This window comes from Atractosteus spatula, chromosome 11 (assembly GCF_055471065.1).
Source record: "Atractosteus spatula isolate fAtrSpa1 chromosome 11, fAtrSpa1.hap1, whole genome shotgun sequence".
In the NCBI taxonomy this organism is placed as follows: Eukaryota; Metazoa; Chordata; class Actinopteri; order Semionotiformes; family Lepisosteidae; genus Atractosteus; species Atractosteus spatula.
The window spans coordinates 45,836,938-45,842,937 of NC_142716.1; positions in this window are offsets into that span (position 1 = coordinate 45,836,938).

Consider the following 6,000-nt stretch of genomic DNA (forward strand, 5'->3'; position numbering starts at 1 on the left):
ATTGCATGACTACGAGGAAGATTAATTACTTCATGAATGCATGTAATGCAAAGGATGGTTCAGTAATAAATGAGATTTTTTTTTCCTGTTTCTCTCATTTTATTCTGTGGACATCTCCCTTGTGCCTCGTCAAGGCAATATCTTGGCCAAAAAAACACCAACACTCTTACGAGGAAAATGCTGTAAGCTTCTAAGCTTTGTGATGCTGGCCCAACCTAGGCTCGGATGGATCAGCCTTTTTTCTTTTTATGTTTATTTGACAAGTTTATGAACAAAATTGTAAACTTGCCATCACCTGAAAGACAAGAAGTCTGTGAAAGGAGGCTTCTGCTGCCAGAGGAATATTGTACATAGGGCAGTATTGCTTGTATATAATTTGCATACAGTACTTCTCTGTACCAAAGTCCATTTTGCCACAGCTTTTGGTGAGACAAATGTGGGGAAAAAAATAAATTCAAGAATTTCTATCTTTCAAGGTTTAAAGCAAGAGGAAGGGCTAAACTTGAACATTTCTGCTGTGTAATATTTATAGACATGATTTTCTTTTCACGCATTGACAAAAAACTCCTTCATAGACTGGCTCATTATTTCTCATAATTGTAAAAATTGCACACACAAATAGCTGTATTGTCATTTGTACTGTACCACAGAACCGCGTCATCCCACTCTACAGTATGTGTTAACACAGACTGTTGCTTGTGTTTCTTAAAATCAATCTGAAAATAATTTGTTACAGAGGGACAGAGCTTCACAAAAAAACCCTGCAAAATTATTAGTGCACGGTTAAATTATTTCACTAAAGAATAATTTATAGAATTGAAGTGTTCTTTTGACGTTAAATGGTAATTCTAATGTTCGTACAGTGCTTTTGGTCATGGGGTTGCTGTGTTTCATTCTCTTCTTTTTTTGAAGCGATAAGCACCACACGATTACTTAAATTCCAGGAGCTCACACTGGTCAAGTTATATTCTAAATTGTTCCTCAATGTGTCAAACTTACCAGTGAGATGCTTATAAAAGAAACCTAGGTGTTCAGGCATTTTCAGATTATAGAATTGGTGACGATGTATATACTGTAAATGCTGTAGGCCATTGGTAATGATCATTGGAACCTATCACCATGAGAGTCCTAGGATGAAAAGCATGCTAATAAAATGATGTATAATAAAGAGATGAGGTTATTATGCAGTTGGCCTTTTTTATTTTACACATATGCGATGATTTTCCGTCAGGATGCCTGCTGATTTGATTATATTTCTGTGATTTAGCCCCTGTCTGGGTGGCTTGGCTCCGCAGTTGTTAACAGGCCTTGTAGAGGCACTTCATGCTGCCCTGCAGTACACTGGAAAATACTAAAGCCCAGTGAATTCCCAGGACACCATTCCTGATGTCCATCGAACAGGCTGGTCGTTCTGACAGGGGCAATATTGGAGCCACTTTAAGAATCACCTGGTGTATTTTCAACTTCAAGTGTTAAAGGTCAGTATTTGCTGAGGTTTACTAAGTTGTGGTAACGTGTTTTTTTTTTCTTGCAGCCAGCATAACACTGACAGCTTTAAAACTGGAAGCAAATATTTTAAAATATTTAATGTGGGTGTTACTGCTTTGCAAGCTGTTGAGTTTTTGTTAATCTCCATCTTTGGATGTTGCCGTTCTGTACCTGTCTGAGTAAACCTAAGCGAATGTGGCCTTTGCTGCTTGAAGTGTTTCACTCCTGCCTGCTGTATGGATTCAGTACAGCGCCTTGTGGAGGAAAGGTCATGCAGTGTCTTCACACTGTATTTGTGTTTGCAGATTGTGATGTTGCTTTCGTTTGACCCCACTTTTTTAAAATATTTTTTTATGTGTTCTGTTTTCTTGGTGTGTTCCGTGGGAAAGCGCTGTGCTGTTGTGAGATGCAGGCTTATGTAGATATTCAGGGTTGGGGCCCTGTGTTATGAGAATGATCCCTGTGCGGTTCTGACACCAATCATCTTAGATCGATGCATTTACAAGCATTCAGTCCATAGGTGTGGCACTGTGGTATCACGATGTGCCCCCAGGATACAGAGTCTCAGTGCATCTACACAGCACTGTAAGGTTTTTGCAAAGACCAATGACTGTTTATTTAGAGGTGAATAAATTTCTATGAATATTATAGATTGCCCAATCTGATTGTGTGCAATTGTAATGATGTAAACTCAATAAAGAGGTATTTTTACACAATAACAGCTGTGTTTTTGACTTCTGCTTTGTCCTTATTCCTATTCATGTCAGACTTGACTGCAAGTTGAGCCCTTAGCTTCAGACATTACTAGTTCGGATTGGCACCGCCAGTAGACGGTTCACAAGGATTAACAACATCCAAAAATTAAGGCTTGAAAGTGTTTATCGAGTGCTTAGTCATAGTGAGATTTGGCTGAACCGACCTGGCTGAGGGCCAGCCCCCTGGCTGTGGGATGAGAAGGCTGGGACCCCCATGCAGAATGAGGAGTGAGCTAAGGAGGAACATGAGGGATGCAAAGGAGAAAAGGTTTGTGTAAGGTATTTCTTGTTTGTTTTTTTTCAAATGACATCGGGAATAATTGAGTTAGAGCACCGAGGTGAAATGGAACATGGCTGCTGTCATCCCTCCGGAACTTTCATTGTAAAATCCTTTCACTGGGAGCCCACAAGGCGAAGTGTACAGTTGTTTCAGTTTGGCCAGGCCTGGCTAGGTTATCTAAGCTCTGCCAGGGAGAATCGCATCACCTCCATAACCGAAGGTAACTGTTCAACAGTTATGGTGGGACTAACAGTGTGTGAACTCTTTAATACTACAATTATGTAGGAAGAGAGCAATTCTTGTCCCCTCAGTTCTAAAATTTAAGGTTGACATTTAAGGAGTTGAATATGTGAAACCTACCGAGAACCAGTGTTCCAATAGTCATTTGTTTCATTTTTAGTACATCTAGGTGCATGATATATATATATACACTGTATACTTAAATATACAGTTATATACAGTATGTTGGATGCTCATGAGCGTATTCATTCAGAATAATTTGGAAGGCTATCGATCTGACACCTTATACCGTCAAGCCTCCTGCTGTCCCAAATGACTGCAGATATGCAACCCTCCGTAGTGTTCTCTAAGGGACATCATTGTTGGGTGTTTAAGACTGAGATATGAGGAGTTCACAAATTAAATGAAATTTCTGAAACCAGCTTTTAACCCAAACTCGCATAGATATATACTGTTCTAATCCTATTAAGTTAAATAAGAAATGGAAAATGCTGTAGTAGTGGTGGTACCATGCATAAAAGGTCATTTGTGTTTTGTTTGGAGGGAGGATATTTTTTGTGGATGTTCACCTCTTTTTTTTTTCCATCACTATATAGACACATTTCCAATGGTCTGAAACCTGCTGTGCTCTGACCCGGCTCGGTTTCCAGACAGAACATCGTGGGAGATGTAAAAATGTACTGGGGGGCAAACACAGCAAACTGGAAAATAAATGATGACTGAGTTTTATCTTGGCATTTTCCCAACCCTCTTCAATCGGAGTGCCCTGGCCTTTCTGCCTACGACATGCTGTGCCCCTTCGGACCCATTGCCCTCTCCCTCAACCACAGGGCCCCTGGCTCGGCCCACTGCCACCTGCTCCAGCTCTGACGTTGGTTTGTTTTGACGCACATCCCTCGCCTCTGAACTTGGGCTCCAAACAGCCACAGTACGGGTATTTTTAGCCCCAATCTGAACCCAAAGCCAGCAGGATTGTGTTTAGTTGCACATAACCGAGGAAGATGCTCAACACTTCTTCCTTCCTGAGTCTTGAAAGGTTAGCTATTCCTGAGAGCCGATGTCAAAGTTAACTGCGAGGAAAAGCGTGATGATGTGCAGGGGGCGAAGTGTTACCCACACTGCAAATGTGACTGCTCTAAAATATTCTTAATGTTTGGTTCCCTTTATTCAACCAAGACAGAGGAGCATCCTTTTTCAAAGAGAAGAGCTGACTGAAAATGGCCGCACGAGTGTGCTTTCAAAATAAATGTACAACTTTTTGAAGGACAAAAGATCTAATGTTTCCATTCAATTCCTGAGCTTCTAGTTTTAGATCCAGACCTTGCCTGAGAGTTTAGAGATACCCCATAATGGCTTTCACAGCTAGTAAGGCTGGGGAACTTTCTGGACATCTGTCCCAGCTTCTTATCAGTGTTCATTAAATGTAGAATATGTCACATGAGAGGTCTTGGATCAGTCTCTCTGGCAGTCCTGAGGCCTACTCATCCTAGCCAGCCATTTTCTGCTTTTGGATACCGGATATCACCGGAATGCAGCTTACTTCACATTTATTTTTAAAGGCCTCCAGTAAACGCATTTGGTGCAAGCTCGCTTCTTCAGCCAACAAAGCTGTTTTTCTTCCTGCCCTTGGACGTCAGATTGTTTCCTTTCTCACCTCGAAACTGCGAAGATCTGGCACGGCTTTCTTCCCCCTTGCGAGATATTACGGAGCTGTTGGTCCCTGGCACCGAGCCCTGCGGAGAGAGGAGCAGAAGGTTTCACTCAAGCTGACTGTCAGGCTCACACCTAATGCAGGGTGCTTAAGGCACTCTAGTCCTGTCCTCCACCTGAAGAGACAAGATAAGCTGACAGGCATGCTACTTTCCACCTGTAAACTGCCCCAATTACAAATGCGCACAGGACATTTAGAGTTCAGCATGGTTTTTCTTTACATGCAGGGCATTTTAGTATGATGTGGCCACTGTCTTCAAGTTCCATCACATGCCCAAGTGCAGAAGAGAATACAAGAAAGGTTGCAACTGAGAGGAGTCTAACTTGCTTATTCCGTTGCTAGTTGCTAGTATTTTATCAATTCAAGCTCAAGTCCAGTCATTTCCTGAAGGATGCCAGGGTTACATTGAAAACTAGGCTGGTAGACTGCTCCACACCTCTACAATCCAAAACAAAAGGCCCTGAAATTTCTCCAGCCAAAGTGAAATCATACAGACGCATGATAAATGATGATATAAATTCAGAGAAGACCAGGCAGAACCAAGATAAATCATGCTAGATTATTAAAAACACAAAATAACTTTCCAGAAGAGCTTTTATAAGTAGCACAGAGATAATGAGTGAATTTGATCTATTCACAAAATGGCTTAATCATAGAGGTCTTAATCATAGGTGGAATGTGACAAAAATAAAAGATTATTTGATTTCTTTATGCCTAGTACTCAGCTGGTTAGTTCCTTTTTAAATCAATTTTACTTCTTCAAATATCTTATATATATACTGTACGTATTGAAATACTGAATTGTGACAAAAGAAAAAAGTGTTTAACATATTCCTGTGGGTGCAGAAGATGCCTTTAAAAAACCAAGGATTCATGCAAGGCTAGGAAAACTGAATAGACACATGAAGCCTGTGCTCTGGATTTTTTGTGAAAAAAAGGTTTTTTCAGTCAAGCGAATATATTCTTTCAAAAGCCAAGGGGTATTACATAAGACTATTTTGCTAAAAATAAATATACAGTCTGCAAAGATCATTATTTCATAGATTCAAAGCATTTAACATTTAAAATAGACAAGCCCTCTGCAAAGCGGGGCTGTGTCGATCCCAGCTCAAACGAGGGAATGCTGGTGTAGAAAATGCATGGCAGTGATTCACACGGAGGAGGGGGGACGAGAGCACCTGCATCAAGCAGCTCTTTGGAAAAAGGAAGAAAACAGGATTTGGACCTCAAACAACATCCTCCAGGCCCACCACCCCCTGGGTGTTTGTGCTGCTATTCCTGCCTCTGTGTAGAAAGTGGGAAAGAGCTGAATCAAGGCCACAGGACTTCCTGAGCTCCTGTCATGCTCATCACCAGATTCACTGGGCTGACGTCTGCATGCTCATTCATCTTTTTTATTTAAATAGGAGGGTGGACTCCTGCAAGGAAAACTGTTAGATCCTGTTTACAATGTGCAGCATGTGTGCATGTATGTGTTTATGTATAAATATGACTGCTGGGACTGGAAATCTAAAAATAAGGTGGAT